This window comes from Lipotes vexillifer, unplaced genomic scaffold (assembly GCF_000442215.2).
Source record: "Lipotes vexillifer unplaced genomic scaffold, Lipotes_vexillifer_v1.1 scaffold109, whole genome shotgun sequence".
NCBI classification, from domain to species: domain Eukaryota; kingdom Metazoa; phylum Chordata; class Mammalia; order Artiodactyla; family Lipotidae; genus Lipotes; species Lipotes vexillifer.
In genome coordinates, this window is record NW_006790015.1 from 2,569,737 (window position 1) to 2,580,810 (window position 11,074).

Genomic DNA, 11,074 nt, shown 5'->3' on the forward strand with positions numbered 1-11,074 from the left:
TAGTTTGGACCAGCCACATATACCTGATTGCAGAGCAGTATTTCAGCTGCCCTCACTAGCCACCTCTGCCCTCCATCACACAGACGTGCACACAGCCCCACAGGCATACATCCCCCCGCACACGCCTCCCCGCTTCCAGCCAGGTGTGTCTTTCTGAGAGTGCACATGAGGAACGGAACGTGACATAACCCGAACAGAGTATAAAGCCACCAGAATTCTTTCTAGTAAATGCAGAGGCACAAAGCAGGCTACTTTTATGTGGATTTGCATGTAATTTGCGTACATACCTGCATGCATTTCCCAAAGCCATCACACGGAGTTCATGAAATGAACAATAATTGGGTAAATCCACTTCATCTGTGCCAGCCAGTGGCAGATATGGACACATCTACTATCCAAGCTGCCATGGCTTCTTTATCCCTGAAGTTTCTTCTAATTTAACATGAAATTGTTTTCAGAATTACTGAAGACCTCAAAGGAAAACACAGCATTTATGCAATAATCATGCTAACAATATCTAACACATACTGAGTGCTTACTGTGTCTTAAGCACGGCTCTATGAGCTCTAAATATATTAATCTCAGTAATCAAAAAGGTCCAATTACTATCCCCATTTTACAGGTGAGGAGACTGAGTTCCATGGGGTTAAGGTCAAATGTCTTGTTAGTGACTCAAACACGGGCAGTCCGGCTCGGTTCGTTTCTGTAGCAAATATTAGTTTGAGCACCTCCTATGAGCCAGGTATTATTCTAGGCACTGGGAACATTGCAGTGAGCAAAGAAGACAAAGCCCCAGCTGTTAGAAAGCATCAGGATATGTTAGTTAGGGTGAGGTTGGATTGCTGAACAAAGAGACCCCAACGTTCATTAAATTAAAGAACAAAGAGGGAATTCCCTGGCGGTCCAGTGGTTGGGACTCGGTGCTTTCATTGCTGGGGCCTGGGTTCAATTCCTGGCCGGGAAACTAAGATCCTGCAAGCCGTGGGATGCAGCCAAAAAGTTAAAAAAAGAAAAACAAATTAAATAACAAAGAAGTGAATCTCTCTCAAGCAATAGTAATTTAAGATGTGTGTCCCAGGCTGGTGGGCAGCCCTGTTCCGCCTGGTCACTGGGGAGAACCCAGGTTCCTTCCAAGTCCTTGCTCTGCCAAGCACCTACGATGCTGTCCTCTCCTGCTTGAGTGGAGCTGGGCTGCTGCCACGTCTGTGTATCTGTCAAGGAGGGTGGAAGGGAGCATGCAGGGGCCACCCCAGCTAAAGCCCAGGCTGGGGGTGGGGGAGGGGAAGGTAACCATCGCTCCCGTTTCCTCTCTGGGAGTGAAAGCCTAGCCCCTGGCCACATCCAACTTCAAGAGGGGCTAGGGATAAGGGTCTGGCCGGGGACCAAGGAGGAGGAGAGAGTGGATCTGGGTGGGCAACCATCCGCCTTTGCCGCGGAGCCACACCCACCAAGCAAAGGACTCTACTGGATAATGTCAGAGAGTGATGAGCACAGTGAAGAAAAACAAAGCAGGGGAAGGGGCTGGAGGGTCATGTTTTTAGACCGTCATGAGCTCTTAATCACTCTCCTTAACAAATACCCATGCACGCAGTGAGGGTTAGGCTTAGGAGAGTTCCAAGCACTCCCTGAACCAAACAAAGTCAATTCACATCCAGCTAAGAAACCAGGGGCTCTGGCTAAGCAACAGGTGATTGGATTTGACCTTCATAGAGTCCCTCATGCCTTTTACTGAGGTATTTTTATTTATCAGTCATCTTACTCTCTTTTTAAAAGGCCTTTAAGGTAGTTAGGGCAGGTACTGTCATCCCCCTTTTGACATTGGGGGAGCTTGAGATTTGAGAATGATGAGTTCAGTTAGAAAATAAACTACATTGAACTCCTTTGTGCCAAGGAACTGGGATAAAAAGGCAAATGGGGGGACTTCCCTGGTGGTCCAATGGTAAAGAATCCGCTTTCCAATGCAGGGCACGCGGGTTCGATCCCTGGTCGGGGAACTAAGATTCCACATGCCGCGGGACAACTAAGCCCACGAGCCACAACTAGAGAAAACCCACACGCCACAACTTAGTTAGGCAAGTTAGGCATTTCACAGATCTTACTGTTTACCACAAAGCAGAAGTTGGTAATCGGGTTTCAAAGTGTGAGTTTACGTAAGGAAAACAGTTAAGCACATAGAAGGAAATGGCCAATATTGACACTGGTAAGGACAGCAGGAACTTCGGGAAGCAGCCCTCTAGCTGCCCAGTGGAGTTGGAAAGAGCAGAATCTGAGCCAGTGGAAGATGGAGATGGAGCAGTGATGAGGGGGTGGGGGGATTGGGGGCTGGAAGCTCCTGGGTGTCCCTGGAGGTCACTGCATTTCCAGTGACTTCACCTGTACCTATGGCTGACCCCCAATCCCTGGCAGGAGGTGGGGGCAGGAAAGGAAGACAAAGATGCAGGGAGATGCTGGAAGTTACCTGTCAGCTGCTTGGCTGATGGCATTTTCCCTCTGCGGCATCTCATCCCGGCCGCCGTCACGGTGAGAGCCACAGCCCTGGGGCAGCTGGGTGGCGAGCTGCCCACCGCTGCCTCCTGAGTCTTCTGGTCCAGTGGCGCTCCGTGAATGTGGTCCTGCAGATACACTTGGACCCCTGCAGACCCAGCCCGCAGCCCAGCTGGTCCCAGTCAGGAGTTGTCTTCTTCCAGCAACACCTGGTTTTTGGGCAGAGCCCATCATTGGTCACTTGGCCATGCACTCGTCGGACAAATCTTTACCTAATACCTGCTATGCAAACCAGGTACTAGGCTCTGCCCTCGGTGGGGTGAACAGGTATCTTACAAGCTGGTTCAGGGCCACGGAGATTTTGTGCTCCATTTTGGGGTAAAATGCCTACCGGCCTGCTCTTCCCCATGCCTCCTCTCTCGTGCTAGCCAGACCACTTCCATCATGTATGGTCCAGGCTGGGACGGCCGGGTGGGGACAGTGAGCACAGAGCTAAGCTGGCAGATAGTGCAGTCACCCTGCCTGCATTTGAATCCCAGGCTGTCGATAACTAACTATATGATCTTGGCTCATTATTTTAAGAGTCTGTGCCTTGTTCTCCTCATTTGTAAAATGGGAATCATAGTACCTCCCTCAGAGGGTTGTGTGAGGATGGAAGGAAATAATATAAGCTTAGAGCAACCCTTGATAAGTGTGAGTTCTATTATTATTATTATTGTCTCCACCATTATCACTATAATATCCCTGGCTGCTGCTGCTTCTCCCTCAATCCCATGTCCATTAACACCAAGTCCTGGAGATTTGCTTCATATTTTCCTTGTATCCTTTTTCTTCCCAGCTGACCACAGTCCTGGTCTGGGAATGTTGCCCTCATATTCTCGGTGGTTGTAAAACATTTCTTCTTCTAACTGGTTTCTTGTCTCCAGGCTTTGCCACAACCTAAATCACACTTGACACTCCTATCGCTGTGATCTTTCAAAAGAGAGCTGACCTTTGCCTATAGCCTTCTGGTGACAAGAGATATGCACAAAGATGTTCATTACATTGTTGTTTATGATGACATACATTTTTTAGAAACAACCTGAAATATTGTCTCCGTCCATTTGGGATGCTATAACAAAATACAAGAGACTGGGGCAGTGGGCAGTGGGAGGGTGGTGTTACAAACAACAAAATTTATTTCTCACATTTCTGGAGGATGGAAGTCTGAGATCAGGGAGTCCACAGGGTCAAGTTCCATAGCTGGAGAGGACCAGCTTCCTGGTTCTTCTCGCTATGTCCTCACATGGTGGAAGGGGCTGGGAGCTCTGTGGGACCATTTATAAGGGCACTAATCCTATTCACGAGGGCTCCACCCTCATGACCCAATCACCTCCCAATGGTCCCACCTCCTAAGGCCGTCTCCTTGGAGATTAGGATTTCAACATATGATTTGTTGGGGGGCCATTCAGACCATGGCAAATATCCAACAATAGAAGATTCATTACATAAATGTCCACCTAACGAAATGCTATGCAACTCTTAGAAATCTTATTTTAGAAGACTGTTCAGTGACATGGAAAATATTAAGTGAACATAAGCAGTTTACAAAATGTTATGCCCCAATTTTATTTTACAGACATGCACACAGAGAAAAAAGAATAAAATAAAACCGTTTATCTCTAACTGGCATTTTATAATGAGGAAAAGGGTATTGAAATCAAAATAAAAATTTTGATGGCTTACCTTTGTCTTTAGAGAAAGTCTGAGCACATGTCGAGGCTTTCAGTGTTCAGATGTGACCTCATCCTGGGGGGTCTTTCCACCCTAATCTCCAGCCACCCTCCCTCCTGCTTCCAAACACACTGATCACTGGCCCTCTGTGCCTCTATCCCGCTATTGTCTCCATGCTGAACTCTCTTCCCTGCTCTGTATCACCTCCTTCCTAGGGCCCCCTTCGACCTGCACTGCTCCCCAGGATAGAATGGCTCCTTCCCTCACCTGTGTCCTCCTGGTTCTTGGTAAATCCTCAGATGCAACTCTAGCCTCATTGAGTTACAATTATTATTTGCTCACCTGTCTGTCTCTCGCATGAAACCATGAGCTTTGTAAGGAGAGATTCCAAGACTCACCCTAACCATCAGTTCCTGGCACGTAGAGGCCTGTCATTTTACTATCTAGGGCACCCTAGTTATAAGCCAGGAATACGTGTAAAGAGTCTCTATGGTGTCAAATTCAAAGAAGCACCATCCTGTCCCTGAAAGTAATTACAGTACAGGTTCAGTCCTTCCTGCTGCTTCTCCAGTGACACTAAAGGGGATCTACGTAACAAGCCAGGGCAACTCTTTAGAAATCTCTCCCCGGTTCTCTTCTCCCCAACTCTCTCTCTCTCTTTTTTTTTTAAATTAATTTTTATTGGAGTATAGTTGATTTACAATGTTGTATTAGTTTCTGCTGTACAGCAAAGTGAATCAGTTATACATATACATACATCCACTCTTTTTGATATTCTTTTCCCATGTAGGTCATGACATAGTATTGAGTAGACTTCCCTGTGCTATACAGTAGGTTCTTATTAGTTAACTATTTTATATATAGTAGTGTGTATATGTCAACCCCAGTCTCCCAATTTATCCCCTCCCCGCCTTTCCCCCTTAGTAACCGTAAGTTTCTTTTCTACATCTGTGACTCTATTTCTGTTTTGTAAATAGGTTCATTTGTACCATTTTTTTTTTAGATTCCACATATAAGCAAAAATCCGCACAGCTGTTGCAGAACGCTCCACACTCCAAATCCCTCACTCTCCACGCACTCTGAAGCCTCAGCCCGCTCGCTTTTCCTGTCCTTTCCTGTCCTGTCTCTTGCTTTTCTCTACTCATGTTCCGAATTTGATATCTCAAAAGCCCAGAAAAGACAGAAAGGACAGAACCCTCCCAAGCAGATGGAGAGCAAGTGGTGAGAAGGTGAATACACAATCATTCCTCGGCTCCCGGGCTGTGCAGGGGGGAAGGGACTTGCTCCTTTCCAGTTCCAGTTGCTGGAATGCACATTGTCACGTGACAGGTGAGCCGCAGATTCAAGGCTGGCTAAGAAAGGGGCCATGCAACACGCAGACCAGCCAAGGCCATGGTGGCCACAGCCCTCGGTGGCTGATGGTGGGCAATGTCTCCTGCGACCTGGAGGGAGCTGTCCTCAGTGGGTTCGCCCATCCCTCGCGGAGGAAAGAGAGCAGCTTGGAGAAACTGAGTCTGGCTAACCCAGCCCCTCCCCTCGCTCTCCCCTGGGATCTGTGCGCCGCCAAGGTGGGGGTTTACAGAGGCAGCACGAAACTGGCCCAGCTCTGCGTCTTCGTCTGCCTGTTTCCACTGTGGGATGTCCACCTGCTCTCAGATTTAAGCCACCTTCTCCAAAGTCTTAATAATAAAGAGAATGTTCCAGACCTCTGTCCACTGACAGCTCTCTTGTTTCCTAGTTGATCCAGAACTCAGGTAGGGACAAGGGATGGTATTTATCAAGACTCTCTGAACCTCACCACCTCCCTGCTCAGCCTTCCATCTGTTCCCAGCAGCCTAATCAGTGCAGACTACGTTTCCTTACTTTCTTTTCTAAGCTATACAGGAGTTAGTTATAACCATTCCTGCCCAGAGCAACCCTCTTCATCTCTAGGCATCTGTAATCAATAGAAAATCCGTAGTGCTGTTTGTCTCTCCTTTTTATCCGTTGGCCCTTGCTTGTCTCCTGTCTTGAGTTCAAATCTGATTTTTCCTAAAGTTGCTTGAGGCTAGACCATTAGTTTCTCTCTCTGAGCCCCAGTTTTCTCACCTCACATGCAGTATCTCAATAACACCCTCCTTTCAAGTTTGCCACAAGGATTAGATGGGGTAACATTTGTGAAGCTCCTGATTGATTCTAAAAAGCTTCACAAATATCGGGTATTCTCTTTCCTGAGCCCCTGAAAACTGTGATCCATCCATCGTTCATTCAAGTACGAAAGAGCAGAAAAGTCGGACAAACCCGTTATTCACCGAAAATGTTCCCTTCCTTGGATGGCATGATAGATCAGATGAGTTCTGAGTCCTTTGGAGCACTTTGTACTGGTCCTTTGGTGGGAATCCTACCGGCTTACATACCTAGAAGCCTGTGTACTACTCTTGACAAGCATACAAGGAACCCATAGGTTTGGGGATACCAAAATATTTTGTTCTAAATTTTCTGCAACATACTCTAAACAAATGCCATTTTGCTTATTCATTTAAACACCAAACAACTTGGTTTCCCAGTTGAATTCTGGAAGGCAAGGTTGAAAGAATGTACTGCAGATTGATTCTCTGAGTGGAGAAAATGATATTTCAACTGGCAGGTGGAAATAAATTGAACCAATTCTGAACAAGAAGTCTCCTACTCAATTTATCCTACTTTTTCCAAGGAATACCCGTTCCCCCTTATTCTAAGCGCTGCCAACATTCTGTTTCTGGGTCTTGATGATAATTAATGATAGCTCTAATGGGATTATCACATTTGAAGGACTCTTTGAAGCGCTTAACCCATTTAAATTGAGCCCTATCATGTTAGAAAGGTGTTGTAGCCAGTGATGTGTTGGTAAGTGTTTAACCATCTGCCTCTCCAGAAAAAACATATTCCAAATATACTTATGCATAAACGAGTTAAAATTTTGCTGACATAAAGGATGTAGAGCACACAATTTACAACTAATAATAAATTATGCAATACCTTTTCTTATAAATTCCATACACCCAACTAATTCTCACAGAATGTTTTCACTGATTTTTTTTCTTTCTTTTTTTTTTTGCGGTACGCGGGCCTCCCACTGCTGCGGCCTCTCCCGTTGCGGAGCACAGGCTCCGGACACGCAGGCCAGGCGGCCATGGGATTTTTTTTCTTTCTTTTTTTTTTTGCGGTACGCGGGCCTCCCACTGCTGCGGCCTCTCCCGTTGCGGAGCACAGGCTCCGGACACGCAGGCCCAGCGGCCATGGCTCACGGGCCCAGCCGCTGCGCGGCATGTGGGATCCTCCCAGGCCGGGACACGAACCCGTGTCCCCTGCATCGGCAGGCGGACTCCCAACCACTGCGCCACCAGGGAAGCCCATGTTTTCACTGATTTTTATAGAACTCTTGAGCTGTAGCAAACCTCTGGTTGCAATTCAACCATAATTTGGCAAAATCAGACTACAAATAACTTCTTGATCACTATCTGATTCAGCAAAGCAGTCAGTCCTGTAGTTGGTTGTTGGGTATAGTTCTAGCGTGGATATTGATTGATCTCTTCATTTGCATTAATAACTAAAATAAGAGTTAAACAATGAAGGTATATGTTGAGACTTCATTGATCATGTGAGCAACTTCTTTGCTGAATCAGGTAACTGTTTTCCTAAACTGGAACATTTCCTTAATTTTTTTGGCTGGTCTCAATATCACAACCACAGACACAAAACCCTTTTCAGTTGAATCTGCGTTATTAGTGCTTTCCCATCACTTTCTTAAGTCTATGCATTTTTCAAAAGCCCAGCCAAGTAAGCCCTGATTTGTAAGTGTTTTCCAATTTCTGTGGTACAAATACTCCAATCATGGTAACATCTAGCAACCAGCATGACATTACTGAGTATGGAGCTGTGGAGAAATGTATAGTAAGTAGAACATTCTTTAATAGACTCCCTGCCATGCAGACATCTGAGATATAAATAACCTCCCAAGCATAGATAATAGTAAAATGTAGTTAAATAATTAGAAAATGAAGTTTTGAGTATTTATTGCCTTTTCAAAAAAATCATTTTAATGTGTTCAATTCAGTAGCATTAAGTACATTCACAGTGTTATGCAACCATCACCACTACTTAGTTCCAGAATTTTTCAGGACCCCAACTGAAAAGCCACACCCATCAGGCAGGACTTCCCATCACCACTCCCCCACCTCCACCCACAGACTGCAGCAACCACTAATCTGCTTTCTGTCTCTATGGATTTGCTTGCTCTGGATACTTAATATAAAGGGAATCATACAATATGTGGCCTTCTGTGTCTGGCTTCTTTCACTGAGGATAATGTTTTCAAAGTTCTTCCATATGGTATCGTATGTCAGTACTCCATTCCTTTTCATGGCTGAATAATATTCCATTCCATATGTGGATAGACCACATTTCATATATCCATTCATCTGTGGATGGACATCTGTGGATGGGTTGTTTCTGCCTTTCGGCTATTGTGAATAGTGCTGTTATGAACAGTTGCAATTGCCTTCATTTTTGATATAATTTATTTAATTGTAAGTTTATGGCATTTAATTTTTAATAATGGCTGTGTTTACCACCAGCTTGCAAAATTCCTGATCATTTGATGATTGGCTCTTGGGAGCAGGTAGGAGCTGGTTCCATGGGGTGGGGGGTGGCGGCACTGGTTATCATTCTCCACCTAGCTCCAGGCAGGAGACAGAGTTCTGAACTTTGAGCCAGCAGACCTGTGTTCTGGGGTCAGTGCAGCCTCTTCTGCACTGTTATCTTAAGCAAGTCATGAAGCTCTCTCGTCCTCTGTCTCATCTCTGAAACGACACTTTTAGGCTAGATGATGCCTAACATCCCTTCCTGGGGTTCTGTAAACAGATAGGGAGGAGGGGGTGGTCCCTGGAGAAAGAGAACCAGACATGGCTTTGTGGACAGAAGAGATGCCATTTTTGCCTAAGCCATTTTGTGAGCTAAGCCTGGCCGCAATCCTTAACCTAGAACAGGTCTCAGTAAAAACGATCTTAAGGGAATAAAAGAATAAACTGTTATCAGGCAAAAGAAGTAACGATAGCAAAGATAACAAAGATAACTCCCAGTTCCCTTTCAGTGGGGAAGGTGAGCCTAAAGCACTTTCTTTGAGCTATTTTGCAGAATTTAAACCCCCCTCAGGTACTCAACCACCAGGTCAACTGGAACCTAAGGGATGAGGATGGTGACCTCTTCTGACCCTCGTGACTTCAATCAACCAAAGCTTGGACTCTGCCTGCTGCCCAAGCCCCTTCATGAGTATGCTTGTACCCTTAGCTTAAAGCTCCCCCAGTTTTGCTGTTCCGGGTGACCCTGCTTTGGGTAAGATCCCCGGGGTTCTCCTTACTCGCTGCAAGTAATAAATCCTTCCCTCTCCTGATCTTGGCTTGGTTGTCTCTTTTGGCTCGACTCCCACCAAGAGGCGAACCCAGTTTTTGGGTAACAGTACCTTCTAATGGGTGGCCGTGCTGGGTAAATAGATGAAACAAACTCACATTAGCCGCCCCCCACCCCAGCAGTTCAGGAGACTGAACATCACTCTTTTGCAGGTTTGGAGCATTGGCTCCATGCCCGTAGTAGACATGCTTTGATTGTCACCCCACCATCCCTTCTCTTCCCAAGATTTTTCCTATTGGTGAAATCAGCCCCTCCCCCATTCTCAGACTTGCGTTTGGGGCACTGACCTGAAAAGATTCTCTTCTTGACCAAATTCTAGTCAGGTTCCTCTGACCTCTTTTCCCACCAGGCCTTGTCCTTGGGCATATCCTCAAGAGCTTAATTTTAGCAAGAATCTTGCTAAGTCAGTTTAGCCAGAACCCTCACTCTCAATATCTGACCAAATTCCTCACCCCCTCACCATCCCCCAGGTGATATCTGATCACCCTGGCCTGATTTCAGCAAGATCCTGTGAGGTCAGTTTACCCAGAATCCCCCCTTAACTCTGATGTTTCCTCTCAGTAATTTTCCATCCACTGACCATCCCTGGCCCCTGCTTCTTGGCTATAAATTCCCACTTCTCCTTGCTGTGTTGGGAGCTGAGCACGATTTCTCTCCTCTGCTGCAAAACCCCATGGGAGCAGTCCCTATATCTATTGCCACAGTTCTGAAAAAAGTCTGCCTTTCTTTTATTTATTTATTTATTTATTTAATTTTTGGCTGCTTTGGGTCTTTGTTGCTGCGTGCGGGCTTTCTCTAGTTGCGGCGAGCGGTAGTTACTCTTCATTGCAGCGCACGGGCTTCTCATTGCGGTGACTTCTCGTTGTGGAGCACGGGCTCTAGGCAGACGGGCTTCAGTAGTTGTGGCTCGCGGGCTCTAGAGCACAGGCTCAGTAGTTGTGGCGCACGGGCCTAGCTGCTCCGCGGCATGTGGGGTCTTCCTGGAACAGGGATCAAACCCGTGTCCCCTGCATTGGCAGGTGGATTCTTAACCACTGCGCCCCCAGGGAAGCCCCTGCCTTTCTTTTTTAACAAGTGTCATGAACAGTTTAACAGACCACACCCCATCTCCGTGTGACTAGTTTGGTTCTGAATACATGACTCAATTGGCTCTAAGAAGAGGCCAGAGGCTGTTTTGCTGGGGCTTGTGGGAAAGAGGAGCATCCTCTCCCTCCCTCTGTTGAGACGCTGTGGTGTGAGGATGTGCTTGCAGTTTCTGGGGCCATTCTGTGGCCTTGTGAGTATTTATTAAGCACCTTCTGTGTGCAGGCAGGGCCCTGAACCAGTGTGGAGCTTGCAGATGAATTGTTGGAAAGCAGAGTGGAGAGCCAGTGAGAAGATGTGCAGTCCCTCTGGGCCTCTCAGTTACATGAGCCAATAAAGTTCTACTTTTCTTGAGGCAATTTGAACT